Source organism: Schistocerca gregaria, chromosome 5 (assembly GCF_023897955.1).
Source record: "Schistocerca gregaria isolate iqSchGreg1 chromosome 5, iqSchGreg1.2, whole genome shotgun sequence".
Taxonomy (NCBI): domain Eukaryota; kingdom Metazoa; phylum Arthropoda; class Insecta; order Orthoptera; family Acrididae; genus Schistocerca; species Schistocerca gregaria.
The window spans coordinates 566,473,828-566,491,626 of record NC_064924.1 but is presented as its reverse complement, the minus strand read 5'-3'; positions in this window follow the sequence as shown (position 1 = coordinate 566,491,626).

Here is a 17,799-nt window from a genome sequence, read left to right as displayed (position 1 = left end):
TGTCATAATGCCACAGATCGTGTGGAAGCCCAGCTCAGTGCAACCCATAGCGTAATTCTGCCCTCATCAGCCTGCATCTGTGGCGCGTTGTACGTTAGAAGCAGCCATTCGTCTCGATGACGGAGCTTAGGACACAACCATGGCCCTGGTGTAGCAGGAAATGCATTAATTCGACCAGGCGACACGTTTCTATTGATCCACGGCGAAATCTCAGTGATGCTGTGGCCACTGCAGTGGTTATCGACGATGTCGTTGGCTCAGCAGGGGAACACGTATGGATCGTGTGCTGTGGAGCTCCATATTCAACAATGGCCTTTGAACGGTGTGGTCCGAAACACTTTTGCCTGCACCAGCATTGTACTGTATCGCCAGATCTGCCACAGATCGCTGGCTATCCTAGATTACACAGCGGGCGAACCTCCGACATCTACTTTTGTGATGAGACTTGGGTATCCAAAACCAAACGGCCTGCTCGTTATTTCACCATCCTTCAACACTTTCAACAGGTTTCCACGACAGTAGTAGGAGGATAGCTCACCGGCTTCCTCGTTTCAGAGATCCTCTTTTCCAGCCGCAGCGCCACAACAATGTGCCCTTTGACAAAAACGCTTACATTAGTGGATTCCCGAATTTGCGACCCATGTCTTAGCTACAAAGCCTGCCCATTTGTCTCTGTTCTGCTTATATTCTGTCTGCTCGCACCACCACCAGGAGGCATTCAATCTCGCGGCAAGCAGTGGTGATAATGTTTTGGCTCATGGCGTAAGTCAATCTGTAAGTGGCTGGGCAAGTCACTTCAAAGGTCGGAGAAAGGCTAGGGCACGCTGCCCGCAATAGAACCGTGTCCAGCACAGCACTGTGATGTTTGAAGAGACGTAAAGGTCGAAGACAATTTTTCAATCTAAAGAAACATACACCAATTACAGGAAAAAAAAATTATGTTGGAAACTCCAAATCGTTACATTTCGTGCACACGTAACTAGCGTTGACTTAATCAAATCTTCATAGTTTTTACCCATCGCTACTGTACTCGATGCATACAACAAATACTACTCATGCGCTAACGTGAACTTCCAGCATTGCAGCACTTGGCTGGCGCAGAAACAGGCTACATGAACACAAGGTGTAGCGATGTCTTTCTGAAAAAAAAAAAAAAAAAACTAATAAACATCCGGCGAGCATACAGTTCTCCTGGACGTCACGGTGATGAGACGCAGAAAGGACATATGGCCTCAGAAACAATTGCTAGACCAACCCTAGCAGCTGGTCATGCAAACCACGATTGAAATTATTACACCTGCAAGATAGAAAAGTCTAAGTAAGTTCGTTTGTTTACAGCAATTTCGGAAATGAGAAAGTGATGAAAATAATACTAAAAAGAATGGAAAGCGTGTTATCCGATCGCCGAGTAATCAGTGAGAGGTGTGTCTTACTTGGTACGATTCGATGCAGACCATCTGAGTCTACACATATAGAGTCAAATGTTGACTCTACAAGTTCTTAAAACTGTCATTTGCCACTTCTATGCCTGCACCTCTCTATCGACATGCTGCTTCACATTCCTACATCCTATTTGCTGGAGGATTTATTGTATTCTACACTCCTGGAAATTGAAATAAGAACACCGTGAATTCATTGTCCCAGGAAGGGGAAACTTTATTGACACATTCCTGGGGTCAGATACATCACATGATCACACTGACAGAGCCACAGGCACATAGACACAGGCAATAGAGCATGCAAAATGTCGGCACTAGTACAGTGTATATCCACCTTTCGCAGCAATGCAGGCTGCTATTCTCCCACGGAGACGATCGTAGAGATGCTGGATGTAGTCCAGTGGAACGGCGTGCCATGCAATTTCCACCTGGCGCCTCAGTTGGACCAGCGTTCGTGCTGGACGTGCAGACCGCGTGAGACGACGCTTCATCCAGTCCCAAACATGCTCAATGGGGGACAGATCCGGAGATCTTGCTGGCCAGGGTAGTTGACTTACACCTTCTAGAGCACGTCGGGTGGCACGGGATACATGCGGATGTGCATTGTCCTGTTGGAACAGCAAGTTCCCTTGCCGGTCTAGGAATGGTAGAACGATGGGTTCGATGACGGTTTGGATGTACCGTGCACTATTCAGTGTCCCCTCGACGATCACCAGAGGTCTACGGCCAGTGTAGGAGATCGCTCCCCACACCATGATGCCGGGTGTTGGCCCTGTGTGCCTTAGTCGTATGCAGTCCTGATTGTGGCGCTCACCTGCACGGCGCCAAACACGCATACGACCATCATTGGCACCAAGGCAGAAGCGACTCTCATCGCTGAAGACGACACGTCTCCATTCGTCCCTCCATTCACGCCTGTCGCGACACCACTGGAGGCGGGCTGCACGATGTTGGGGGTGAGCGGAAGACGGCCTAACGGTGTGCGGGACCGTAGCCCAGCTTCATGGAGGCGGTTGCGAATGGTCCTCGCCGATACCCCAGGAGTAACAGTGTCCCTAATTTGTTGGGAAGTGGCGGTGCGGTCCCCTACGGCACTGCGTAGGATCCTACGGTCTTGGCGTGCATCCGTGCGTCGCTGCGGTCCGGTCCCAGGTCGACGGGCACGTGCACCTTCCGCCGACCACTGGCGACAATATCGATGTACTGTGGAGACCTCACGCCCCACGTGTTGAGCAATTCGGCGGTACATCCACCCGGCCTCCCGCATGCCCACTATACGCCCTTGCTCAAAGTCCGTCAACTGCACATACGGTTCACGTCCACGCTGTCGCGGCATGCTACCAGTGATAAAGACTGTGATGGAGCTCCGTATGCCACGGCAAACTGGCTGACACTGACGGCGGCGGTGCACAAATGCTGCGCAGCTAGCGCCATTCGACGGCCAACACCGCGGTTCCTGGTGTGTCCGCTGTGCCGTGCGTGTGATCATTGCTTGTACAGCCCTCTCGCAGTGTCCGGAGCAAGTATGGTGGGTCTGACACACCGGTGTCAATGTGTTCTTTTTTCCATTTCCAGGAGTGTATTATCTAACAGTATTAGCGATTTCTGTTGTGGCATTCATTGCCGTTGATTTAGCCGTTTGTCGTGTTTTTCATAGGTGGGGGAAGGCGGGGCAAGACGGGGAGTTGGGTAAGACTGGGAAGGAAGGGCTATAAGCTACAGTTAGAGTGCTGCCATCTGTGGATAGCTACGTCAACATCATTAGTACACAGGTCCCAGTGTGTTGACATTGCTGAACCTTAGTTTCGCGGCGGTTTCTGTGAGCCTTGCAAGGTAAGTTCAATTGTTATACTGGTTTTCAATGTTTTACACCTTTCGAGGTCCTAAAACATGTGTTTCGTGAACATTTCTCCAGACTGCATATATAGCAATGAATAGGACGTCTTATCAACAGTAAACTGCTGTGTCAGTAGTCAATGTTCACTAAATAGTGTTCATGTAGGCGTAACATAACCTGACAGAATGGTAGGGGGCAACACGTGGTGGGGCAACATGGGGAGCTTCCCCGTCTTGCCCCTACTGTTTGTCCAACCATTACTTTCTTATCGTCTCGTTGCGGGTTTTGAACACGTACATTATACGTTGAATACAATTGTAAATAGAACGGTATTCGTTATTAGAAAGTTTCCTAATTAACTACAAAGTATGCCTTAGGCTACATGGTGAATAAAAATACACAAAAGGTGCAAAGTCAGTATTCTTGCTATGCTTTAACGACTGACTATTGGAAATATGGTATTTACTATATAATATAGATTACCAGTACGTTCCACGTGTTTTATTTCACATGGTTCGCAAATATCGGTGACATACGTCTAGGCAAGATTGGTCATTGGAGTCAATGGAAGGCATTGTAAATGCTGTTATAGAAGGTCATATGGGTTCTTTCATGGCTGCTCGACAGTTCAACGTGCCACAGAAATCTGTGTTTCCGCGTAAGGGTACCCAAGACACTTGTGCAGGGACAGAAAGTGATGATGACGAGGCTGTCCACACTTGTGTACTATGTGAATGTAAGAGGCCTAAATAAAACGTAATACCTAATTATTCAATTCGCAGAACCATGTTTCGAAATCTTATCGTCACATGATTTCGTTATTCCATTCCTTATTTAAGCTTTAGAGATGATTTCATGCTAGTACCCCATCTTACCCCGCATATGGAGCAAGACGGGGAATTGGTAGTTTATGTTTCAAATCGAGATATTTCTAACTAAGTGTAACAAGTTTGCAGGCTTCTTTGCATGCTATTGTAATTCAATGGTTAAGTAAACAAATAATAATGAAACCTACTTGAATTTGTTTATTTTTGTAAGGGTTTAAAGTTAGCTTCCCCATCTTGCCCCACCTTCCCCTACTATTCTTTGATAACGAGTTCTCTTTTTCAGTTTTAGCATACGTCTTAGAACCATGGCAAGTAGCCTTCCGAAACTAGTGGATTGGTACTAGTTGTGTGTGTGTGTGTGTGTGTGTTTGTGTGTGTGTATTTTGGAGATTGCTAATTGGAAAAAATTTGTATAAAAATTCGGTCTTACGTTTACACCGTCTTTTATGTATATATGAATACCCAAAGTAAGGTACTTACTTGGGAATGGTTTGTTAATAAGGGGTTGGATACCCATCTGCCCGTAATATAGCTGCGATTCTTCTTGGAATACTGGCATATAATGATTGCATAGTCTCCAATGGAATGTTATGCCACTCTTCAGTCAGGACCTCGTCTAACTCCTGTAGTGTCGAGGGAGGAGGAAATATACTCCAGAGTCTGCACTCCAATACCGCCCACAAGGGTTCAATAATGTTCAAGTCCGGGTACTGTACTGGCCAGGGAAGACGCTGCAGTGCAATTGCATCCTCCTCATACCACGATTGTACTGTCCTGGTTGTGTGAATTGGTGAATTATCGTCCTGAAGTATGGCGTAATTGTTAGGGAACAACATTTGAATCGTGGCGTGCACCTGATCACCTAAAATGTGCACATAATCGTTGGTTGTAACACGGCCTTTGAGAGTAATTATGGGACCAGCGGAATACCGTGATATAGCTGCCCACACCGTCACACTTCCATCTCAATGCGTAACTATTGGAATCAAGTAATCAGGATTGTAGGCTTCTTTTGCCTTTCGCCAGACGTAAACCCGGCCCGATGTTGGAACTAACGAAAACGTTGACTTGTCGGTCCCTATGACGTGTTTCCACTAATCAGCCGTCCAGAATTTGCGCTCCTGACACCATGTTTTACGCAGCTTTGCATTGGTTGTCGTCAATAATGGTTTCGGTATAGCAGTTCGGGTATGAATATTGAGCTCTGCAAACACTTTTGTGCTGTTTTGACACAATTCGTGTTAACGTACCACGATCTATATCATTTAGGTTTGCTTTGCGCCCACTATTACGTTTACACGATGATGTCTTTTAATGTGTTGTGTAGGCTGTCATGACTGTTGAAACAACTGCTCTTGAAACATTAAAGAAGTTAACTGTCTTGGTTACTGATGCTCCAGCTAACCGGGCACCCACAATCTGCCCTCTTTGGAACTCTGTTAGGTCTTTCATTGCATGTCAACCTCGACCCCTGACTGCAAATACGGAGTGTGTACTACTCGTAAACAACCTGCACTGATGCCGAGTCGGTACTGAACAAGCGCAGTCCAGCGCGGCACGTGCTTTATCTGCGTTGTTGACCATCAAACACAACCATCCCATTACTACCACTGTCCACTGTTCACATTATTTTGCCTATCCTCTCTCTCTCTCTCTGCTAATTTAGTGCCCCTTGTCCATTATCTTCATTAGTCGCGGCATTCTGCCGATTCTCGTAAGAGGTAGAGCCCGTTGTACATCTGCACTGAAGAGGTCCTCGTGTAGGGTATATAAAGGCGCCAAAATTATACAGATGGTACATCTCGGTGTGCTTGACGAAAATGTCTAATGACGTTTTCTTGTATCATGTACTTTATTTTTGTATTATTAAAACCTAATGTTCGTAGGATAGATAGTATACGCATTTCTGTTTACGGCGTACCGAGCGTATTGCCTACAATGACGGGGCGGCCAGAGAAAGGCAACGAGCCGACCAGAGGATTGAAATCATTAGACGTTTACAACGACGTGGTGTGATAATCAGGTGGTACCGAAAAAAGGAATATAAACGGTTTTTAGGTTGTCAAGAATGTGTAATTCGCTTTACGTGAATTGAATACAACCAGTCTGTTTCTCAACAAGTCGATAACGAAGGTCGTAGTAGTAATGACAAGCTAATATCAAACACAATGTATTTCCATTAGTACAAATTCAATCAATCACCAAGTAGATAGTTGTGCATGAATTACGATCAACTGTTTCACCTTTTTACGGCAATGCCATAACGAATACTAACTTCACATTATTTTCCTTCTGTACAACAACATCGTAACCAAAAGAAAACCCATTACTTCGTTTCCTCTTACACCAATACTACAATAAATGTTCGAAATGACTACCATTCGCTTCAACACATGCTTCATTACGGCGAACCCAGTTTTGTCGCACTCGTTCACACACATGCACATTGGCCTTTATGGTATTGGCAGCATCTAAAATCTTCTGCGGAAATTCGTCCACATTATTTACTGTCTCAGCATAAACAAGTTCCTTCACATGGCCCCAAACGCAAAAATCCAGTGGATTTAAATCAGGGCTGCGTGCTGGCCATCGACGTGGCCCCGAACTCCCGATCCATCGTCCTGGAAATCGACTCTCCAAAAATCTGCGTACTCTGTGACCAATGTGGGGTGGAGCACCATCGTGGAGGAACCACATGTTATGACGTATGCCTAACGGAATGTCTTCTAACAACGTTGGTAACAATGTTTCCTCTAGAAACGTTCGGTAATGGTTACCAGTCAAACGTGCAGGTAAAACATAGGGCCTAATAACGTAATTATCGAGCATAACCGCCCACACATTTACGGAAAATCGTCGCTGATAATGTGTTGCCACTACGTGGTGAGGATTGTGTACACTCCACGTGTGCATATTACGGAAATTAGTTATACCGTCGCGACTGAAACACGCTTCATCTGTGACGAGTATTTTGTTGACAAAATCATGCTGCGCACTGTGTAACAAAAACCACTCTGAGAATTCACGCCTTGGAGGGAAATCTTGTTCTTCCAATGCTTGTACGCGTTGAATGTGGTAAGGCCGCAGACGCTCCTCTTGCAAAGTGCGATGAACGACAGTGTGCTGTATACCCACGTGGAGGGCGATGCTTCTAGTACTCTGAGAAGGATCCTCCTGGATGCGGTCCAGAATTCTTTCCTCAGCTTCCAATGTGCGATCGGCGCGTTGTGGGCCTCTGCCTTCTGCGCGGGGCAGTAAAGAGCCAGTATCTCTCAATCTAAGGAAATTAAATACGTACTCGTCAGTTGTATTCTGTCATGATGTAACAAAAACGGAAAGCATATCAGAACAGAAGATACGTTTCGCATACGGACGAAAATTTACAAGGATGCAGATAACTACTGTACTTTATTAAGATGTAAATGCATAATAATCGCATACAGGTAGAGAATTACAATGACACAAACCTTTGGTGCACAGCAGCAAATGTCTTTCGTGCAGGAAGTCGTCGTTGTGGGAAGCGTTCTCGATAAATTCGTACAGCTGCCCTCGCAACACCTTTTGCCTCGCCATAAATTAAGTGCATATCGCATACTTCAGCTATAGTAAATCTCCTTTCCATCTTAACAGTTAACAGAGTTCCAATAACATCTGCACAGATTTCTCGCCTACTGTCGTTGCTAGGTATATCACAATGACGCAGCCACTCAGGCCGCCGTTGTTTACGATTTACGGTCGCGATGTCAATACGCGCAGCGGGCAATAACAGCAACCGATTGCTTACGTACGTGCACGGCCAAGTATCTACTTTTCCAAAACCATTACCCCTGACACAAACACAGCCGGCCGCGGTGGTTTAGCGGTTCTAGGCGCGCAGTCCGGAACCGCGCGACTGCTACGGTCGCAGGTTCGAATCCTGCCTCGGGCATGGATGTGTGTGATGTCCTTAGGTTAGTTAGGTTTAAGTAGTTCTAAGTTCTAGGGGACTGATGACCACAGTAGTTAAGTCGCATAGTGCTCAGAGCCATTTGAACCATTTTTTTGAGACGAACTGTTTTTTTTTTTTTTCTGGGACAACCGTAAGAAATATGCAAACATGTTACTACACATTTTGTCAAGCATTGCGAGATGTGCCATCTGTATAATTTTGGCGCCTTATACCGTTTACACCCTGTATATGAGCACGGTGTCTGGATGGCTTAGTGGTCAGAGCACCTGCGTACGAAGCACAAGACCTGGATTTGAATCCCCGTCTGGCACAAATTTTCAGCTTTCCCCACTGATTTAAATCAATGACCACTGTCTGTAATTCTTTTATGTGTTAAATATTTGTGTTTGTGCATTATTAAATGGTCAAGGATCTACAATCAGCATTCAAAAAATGGTTCAAATGGCTCTGAGCACTATGGGACTCAACAGCTGAGGTTATCAGTCCCCTAGAAATAACTAACCTAAGGACATTACACACATCCATGTCCGAGGCAGGATTCGAACCTGCGACAGTAGCAGTCGCGCGGTTCCGTACTGAAGAGCCTAGAGCCGCTCGGCCACCGCGTGCGGCCATCAGCATTCAAGCCAGCATTACGTAAAGGTTAAGGTGGTTTCCTTGAGGATATATGCAGTTGTTCTGAGTGTCACTTGGTTGATTTTTAGATGTTGTGGTTGTCAGTGTTACTTGTTCTGCCCTACTAACAGTTATTGATGTTGATTGTCGGTTGGACAAACTAGACGTTCTCGCTGAATCCGACACATTTTGGATAATAAATTTTGCTCGTAACTGTCCCTCTATCTGCCATAAGAGGGTCACTTCGGGTGCAAAGTTTTATTGGTAGGGGGATGTTATGAAAATCAACATACCATCAGCGATGTCCCTGTTCACTTAACCCTCGCATGATGTTTGGGGTCTTTTTAGACCCCAAGGCTCGTTTAACTACAAACAACAGTTTTAATGTTGGTGTAGACAACTCATCCTTCAGATATGCTATTCACGGACTTTTTATTATAACTGGGTGAAATATTTGTGATTATATCCCTGTTTATAGTTAACAATTTGAAATTTTTGCAGTGGGGTCATAAAATACCCCAGGTATACAATATGTGATTTTCAGTGTTATATATGTTTTCTTACGAAAATGAATCTTGGCAACACTTTCATTTGTATATTGCTGTAAACAATGAATATAAAATGCATTCACGTGCTTTGTTAAAACAAATTAACAGTCTGGAATTGAGTTTTGTGGAAGGAAGACGTGGTGTTATAGTTTATTCGTTATGGTTGGTGATATACATTTTGCAAAGGGCCGCAGTCTCGAGCAGGCTTTGGCAGATTTACAGAAGAGTGATAGTGATAATGAATCAATTTTTGGAAACGGGGATGACAATGAAACTGGATGATAATGGTATTCAGGTAACGGATGTATCTACATTTGTGTCTAGAAGTAGTTAGTGTTGTTTAACGTCCCGTCGACAACGAGGTCATTAGAGACGGAGCACAAGCTCGGGTTAGGGAAGGATGGGGAAGGAAATCGGCCGTGCCCTTTCAAAGGAACCATCCCGGCATTTGCCTGAAACGATTTAGGGAAATCACGGAAAACCTAAATGAGGATGGCTAGAGATGGGATTGAACCGTCGTCCTCCCGAATGCGAGTCCAGTGTGCTAACCACTGCGCCACCTCGCTCGGTGTGTCTAGAAGTGGACAGATAACATGTAACACAGTACCACATGATGTGCGCTAGCAGGTTCCAAGGAAAGTAGTACGTGAAAGTGCGCATATTCCACGTCACCTTGGACCACGGTTACAGACAAGGGTGGAGTGTTTCAGACTTTTTATCACCAGTCACATGCAGAGTGTGATAGTAACGCATACCAATGATCATGCAAAAGATATTAAAATTCTGTACCCAACTCTTGAACGCTGAATTGAACTTGATTCTACAAAGCTGGAAGCATTTTTTGGGGTTGCTAATAATAGCTGGCTTGCATAAGGCACATTGGAAGCCTTTGAGTGAACTTTGGTCAGAAGAGCATGGCTTATGTATATTTCGAGCCGCAATAAGCTTTTCAAGATTTTGTGAAATTTTGCGGTGCCTCTGGTTCGATGATAAACTTACAAGGGAAGAAAGAAAAGCTACTTCTGGATCAAAAGCTGAACCTATAAGGGCTGTGTTTCAAACGTTCGTTGATGCATGCATTTCGTCTTATGGTCTTATGTCCCTGGACCTTATATTACAGTTGATGAACATCTGTGTACTTTCAGGGGACAGTGTCCATTCAAGGTGTGTATTCCTTCGAGACTTTGAAAGTATGGGATAAAAGTGTCGGCTGCTGTAGATTGTGAGACCAATTATGTCATAAATGCACAAGTGTATAAGGGGAAATCTGCTGAAGGAAGGGAAAATAAACCAAGGGAAACGAGTGCTACATGATTTAGTTGATCACCTGAAGGAAAGTGGTAGGAACATTACCAATGATAGCTTTTTTACAAGTTTTGATTTGGGGTCAAGAACTTCTTGCTAATAAATTGACAGTTGTGGTAAATATTCGAGCCAAGCGGAAAGAAATACCAAAAGAAATGTTGAAGTCAAAACACAGGCGTCCATTACCGACCACTTTTGGGTATGCACAGAATACTGTTTTAGCTTCATATGTTCCTGCACAAAATAAATCAGTCATTTTCTTGTCTATTCTACACCAGACATTTGATGTAAGTGAGCATGATTACAAAAACCTGAAATAATAATGTTCTACAACTCAACAAAGTTAGGAGTTGATGCAGTTGATAAGATGGCTAGACATTATTTAGTGAAACGTGGAACAAGAAGGTGGACACTTGCTGTGTATTTTGATATTTAGCTTGTCTCGATGCTTACGTTCTGTGTTGTAAGGTTTTACATGATATGAGAAGTGGAAGTGCAACAAGAGGATTCCTCTCAGAACTAGGGAGAGAACTAGTCATGCCTGACACCGAACGACCAATCTTGTCGCCATAGTGCAGAACACAACGCATTCGTTCGCCAATGGTATCTTCACGCTTCAAGCACCTTCTAAAGGAAAATCAACACGGTAACCCGGACGCCGATGTTCCAAATCTGAAAAGAAAACGGTGTGATTCCTGCCCAATGTCAAAGGACAAGAAAGTGAATCAACAATGTGATGGGTATCACAAGTTTGTCTGTAAAGACATGCTAGGATAAGTGTGTTGTGTAATGATTGTCTGTCATTACACGGAGAGCGAGTAGGAGTGTATTTCTAATAAAATTCCATGTAAATGATATTACACGTAATGTGAATAAATTACAGTATTGCTACATTGTGTGTAGGTTATGAATGTTTTGTGTTAAAATATAAGTTTTCGAACTAAACAAAATATGTTTTCATATTTCAAACAAATGTAGTAAATAATTACAACTTATATGCAACATAATTATATTAAGAAACAATGAGGTTGTAATATCAACATCTTGCATATGTTTCTCAATAAATTATAATTACTTTATTTCAAATTTTATAGCCGTAAAGTTGCTTGTATCACTTTGGGATCAAAAAAGACACCAGGTGTACAATACGTTTTTCCTGAGCTGATACCATGCGAGGGTTAATGTGAGAGTAACACTCTACTGACAGGATAAAGGTGGCAGAAAATAACAATAATTTTATAAACGAACTGGACTGCAGTGACTGTACATACTGACTTCCAATGAACTTCACAACTTAACTACATTTAAGGTGGTGTGGGCCTATTCCTTTTTTCTTTTTGGGAGTGCATAGTAACAGGGCAGAGCACTGGATCCGGAACAGATACACCAGTGTCCCACGTAACGAAACGAACAGTTTCTCGCACCCGCGCAAGCAGGCAGCCTCAGGTGTTGTCTCTGAGAACGTCATCTCACCGGACGAGCTCCAGCTGGGCGAGCTACTGTGTGTTTACGAGCAACCCCCAACCCCGAGGCAAGGGAAGGAGCTGTCCTACGTCCAGAAGAGTGGCTTCAACACGTAACAATCTTATGTTTCCCTAAAGAAGCACAGATTGCAGAAAAATAACAGCCTAGTCTCGGGCGCAGTTTCCTACTTTCGGAGAACCTCTGATGTGAGGCTAGTTGCTGGCGAAAAAACGCGCGATTGGTAAAAATGTTTGTTACGTCACGAAGATGGAGCAGAGCAGTAGCTTTTTTGAGAAATAAGGGCAACTCATAAAGTCATTGGTGTTTCAATGTGGCGTGCTTTCTTCGTGGGATTTTTGTGCGAGAAGGAATCACGACAATGGGTGGCTGAGTGTTCTTATTCAGTGATTTGTGTGCATTTCCTATTTGTTGGGAAGAAAAGAGCAGACTGTATGATCCAACTACAATATAGAGGAGTTGGTTGTGAGACGGTGACGCACATGAATCGAAGTGCTCAACCAGAGGCAAGGAGGCGTGGATCTGGTGCGCATCTTAGCAGCAGGGTACAGTCCAGAGTTCGTGTTAGACGAAGTACGAACCTTGCCCTGCACCACAGAGATCCAGAAATGACTGCATCTTTCTGCACGTCTCATGCTGAATATTTATGGTGAGAGTTATTAGCAGCACCAGCATAATAGGACAACCCTTGACGGCGCGTAGTGGCCGTGCGGTTAGAGGCGCCATGTCACGGATTGCGCGCCCCCTCTCGCCGGAGGTTCGAGTCCTCCCTCGGGCATGGGTGTATGTGTTGTTCTTAGCATAAGTTAGTTTAAGTAGTGTGGAGGTCTAGGGACAGATGACCTGAGCAGTTTGCTCCCTTAGGAATTCGAACACACACACAACCCTTGGCCTGCATTTGCTCAGACCATTGCAGTTATCTGTCTCAAGTCCAGCATTGGTATAGATCCATGCACTGCTCAATCTCTCAGGCCAATAGTCGCTGTATTTATTGGAACAGAGGCTTGTAAGTAATTTTACAAAGTCAGTTACTTCTAAAGGATATGTTCTCATTGACCTTCATGTGACACTGAAAACCAGCATGTTTACTTCGTATAATTTGTAGTAACAGTTCAAGTTCTTTCAAAGTCAGATGCGTCCTGTTGAATAAATTAATGTGTTCATTTAAAATGTGTGTCTGTTAACACCTTACATTAATATCAAATTTTGTACTGTGCCGTTATCTACTTCGAAACCAAAAAAAAATGTCATTAATCATTCCGTTCGGCACAATAATTTCAGCTTGGTTCTTAAAGGCATGTCTGGCTCTCGATTAACTTACTCGGTCAGGGTAAAAAATTTAAACACGCTCGGGGTTTTGCAAGACGGGTTATGCAATTAACAAGTGTTATCCACTCAAGTGGAAATTAAAATATATTTTTCTCAAGAGTGAATGAAAATATTCATATCTGACTAACCATCAGAGATTTGTGTCAGTCGGTTAGTAAGTGAAACGACTCATACCCAGAGAATGAGTGAAAAACATTGGTATAGCTGTTGCGGTCACAGAGAGTAGTTTCATTCGGTTGTTTATTCGACTGAAAAAATCGACTGAACGAAAAAACAATCGACTGCCCAGTCGGTTGTTAAAACAAGCCGGTTGTTCCAACCAATAGGGTGAGTATTGAGGTGTGGGCACTACCCACTGGGACGGTCAGTCGCACACTGCGCAAGCTACAGAATCTACCCCCTGGCGGTGGAAGTAATGAACCAGACCTCACATTTGCTTCAGCGTCCCCACTGTGACAGTGGTAGCAGACATCTCCATCACTTGAAAGACTTTGCAGTCCTCTGGATTATCTGGGGGGACAACCGGTGGATCTTGCTGGGCCCTGGGAAATCTGACACCCGTCACAATACGCACGCCAAATCCGACGTTTTCCTGTTCTTCGCATAGGTGATGTACATTCATGCTACAGAGGAAGCCATGAAAGACCACAGCATGTGTTGCGCCGTGGTTGGCAAGCCACTTGAGGTTGGCACTACTTCCTCCTGCAAGTCATCGTACATCGCTGGCGAGCGAGCGCGAAGCACGATATGGAGGGTGACAGTTACGGACCAGAGTCGGCGGGGATGTTGTGGCCATCACGTCGGCGTGTGATTTGCGTCAGATCTCTAGCTGGCTTGTTGTATGCTAAGGCGACCACAATATCAACAGGTTTCCTGGTGGATGATTGTTCTGTGAACATACTGTGGACATGGTGGTGCTCCGTGGTAATAATAAATGGCTCTGAGCACTATGGGACTCAACTGCTGTCGTCATTAGTCCCCTAGAACTTAGAACTACTTAAACCTAACTAACCTAAGGACATCACACACATCCATGCTCGAGGCAAGATTCAAACCTGCGACCGTAGCAGTCGCACGGTTCCGGACTGCGCGCCTAAAACCGCGAGACCACCGCGGCCGGCGTGCTAATAATATTTTACAGTTTGTGGAACAAGTGTAAAGTAGAAGCTTTTTTGAAGATTGTACTCTGAGGGGTTTGCAAAACTGTGTTTCCTGGAAGTGTCAAATTCCAGTAAATGCATCGAGCTCTCCGTAATGCGTGGAATTTAGTCTGTTACAGCTCACGTATTTTACTGTGGTTTGTGCATGTATCAAAAGGTCATGCCATGTTGGAACCAATGTAATGTGATGTGGCGGCATTTAGCTAAATAGGTCAATCTATTAGCGACGACATTCGAGAAGACAATTACTAAAAGTACTTTCTTGATAAACTTCATCTAATGCTTCTCGAAATTGTGCAGTGCTAAAGCGTGTCTGTTTTAACGGTGTTCACGTTAATATATATTTATACATCGATCACCTTCAAGAGTTGAAACTGTGACCTGTTACAAACTTGACTCTTAGGCAAGATCTGACTGCGTTAGTTCATTGCTAAGCTATCCCTTTTTTCTCATTTCTAACTCTGAAGGTAAATTTATGAGTTTGTGCTAAAGTAAACCTCAGCTGGGAACTGAAAAAATATTTTGCTTCATTAAAGGGTCATTTTCATCTGAAATGTATGTGCTCAGGTGGAGAACTGAGTAAAGTGTGATTATGAGGTGGGTCCTTGAGTACATAGCGTCCTCATGAATGTCACTTGTAATCATCCAGAACATTGTGTGCACGTATAAACCTATCTATTGCAGAAATTTGCTCCAAGCCAAGGCACGCTCCCGACTCCGCCTCCTCAAGCTCCTCTCTGGCCGCACATGGGGTCTGGACCCGTCCACCGTCCTCCAACACCTATAAATCCCTCATCCGTCCTATCCTTTGTTATGCCCATCCCGCCTGGATCTCCGCCCCTCCTACCTTTTACCAATCCCTTCAAATCCTTGAACGCCATGCACTCCGCCTCGCCTATCGCATCCGCCTCCCTTCCCCCACGCGGATCCTCTATGACCTCATCCCCTTCCCACACCTCCTCCTTTTCCTCGAACGGATACGGATCCTCTACACCTCCCGCAAGCTTGATCCTCCCCACCCGCTTGTCTCTCCCATCCTCTCCCACCCCAACCCGCTGCCGCGCCTGTACTCCTGTATCCCACCTGCTCTCCATCTTCACACTCTCCACATCCTCTCCCAAGGTGGCTTCCGCCAACTCCCCCTCCCGGATGATGCCCTCCTCCCCTCCATCTACCCCTCCTACCAACTTTGAGCCTTGCCTTCCCTCTCCTCTCCTTATCCTGTGGGCACCCTCTCTCCCTTCTCTCCCTCCCTCCTTCCCTCCCCTCCCCCTCTCCCTGGGCTTCCACACACCACCCCTCCCTCTCCCATCCTCTCCCCATTGGCATCAACCCCTCCCCCGTTCCCTCCTACCCTCGCCCCTTCCCTCTGGCAGGTCCCCGGCCTTACTCGTGTGACAAGTGCATCACCAACCGCCGGAGATTGTCGCCGCAGTGCTTATGTGTTTTGTCGTCCTGTTAGTGCATCCGTGTCTCTTGTTCCGTGCTCCATCGTTCACGTGTGCTACTTTGTATCTCTCCGTTATGTGCTGTGTGACTCGCTTTTAACTTGACTGCTCCACAGTGAACGGCTTCTGTTATTTTACTCTGTTTGTCTACTGTTTTTTAACCTCCATGTCTCTTTGTATCTCTTACTGCTTGTACTATGTTCATGTCTGTGGCCGAAGAGCGGCTTAGTTACGCCGCTGCTGGCCTACCTATGTATAGGTATAAAATAACAATAAAGAAAAAAAAAAAAGAAATTTGCTTAGGTGATGTGACGCCATAGCATATGTGGAATCATAGAGAATTGTAACGGCCATCTTTTACGGGTTTCAAACTGTGAACGATGATTATACAGGGTGAATCACTAACTATTACCGCCGAGAATAACTCCGAAAGTATGATAGTAGCTGAAAAGTTTGTGGGACAAATGTTGCATGGGACAACGGGGGCCATAATTTTTTTGTTGCTAGATGGAGTCGCGTCAGAGATATGGTCAACTTTTTTTTAATGGAATGCTATAGTTTGGTATTTATTTTCTGATAGCGGCTATCGATACGAATCCAATGATGTGTAACAGTCCATTTACAGAAGCTGTTCGAAGTGATGACCATTGGTTTCATTGCAGTGCTATAATCTTCTTATCATGGATTGAGTGGTATTCCTTATCACTTCAGCACTTATCGAAGCACATGCTCTGACAATTCTCTCTTGTATATCGTGCAAATAGTAAATATTCGCCGAATTCCGCGTATCAGTCTAACGTGGCGTTGACACGTAAACACCATTCGACAGTTTCGCAATACAACACTAATAGGAACGGTAAGACGAGTATCGTAGAATCAAGCGAATGTGAATGGTGTATTCCTTCAAGAACAAGTCAGTATGCTTCTCATTTACGGAGAATGGCAACGAAATTCAGTGAGAGCTAGAGGCTTAAACGCTGAAAGATTTTCTCAACGTACTCACCCTACACGTCGTACATTTAAATATGTGTATGATAAACTGAGAACAACTGTATCTTTAACGTATCGGAAAATTAGCCAGCAAAAGAAAGTAATTAACGACGAAACGGAAATTGGTACTCTTGCCACTGTGGTTCGAGATCCTTATGTTAGTTCGCGTCAAATCGCAGGGGAATCGGGCATGAGCCAGAGTCATGTTGTTCGTGTTCTGCATCGCCATAAATATCATGCTTACCATATCAGTCTCCACCAAGAATTAACTGGTACAGATTGTTATGCATCGCTTTGAATTCTGCCGATGGGCTCTGCTTCAGATTCAGAGGGATGACACATTTATTAATTTGATTTTATTTACTGACGAGGCTACATTCACGAACCATGGAAATGTTAATTTCCATACCATGCATTATTGGGCAACTGAAAATCCATGTTGGCTGCGGCAAGTTGCACACCAAAAACCGTGGACGGTGAATGTATGGTGTGGGATTCTGGAGGACAGAATTATAGGACTCTATTTCATCGAAGCAAATCTTAATGGTAGGAAGTACACCACATTCCTGCAAGAAACATTAGGTCCGTTATTGGAAGAAATATCTTTAGGAACAAAGAACAGAATGTGGTGCCAACGCGATGGGTGTCCGGTACATTTATCGCTAATGCCTAGAAATGAGTTGCAGAGACAATTCCCAAATCGTTTGATTGGACGCGGAAGAGATGGGTCGTGGCTGACTCAAAAAATGGCTCTGAGCACTATGGGACTCAACTTCTGAGGTCACCAGTCCCATAGAATTTAGAACTACTTAAACCTAACTAACCTAAGGACACCGCACACATCCATGCCCGAGGCAGGATTCGAACCTA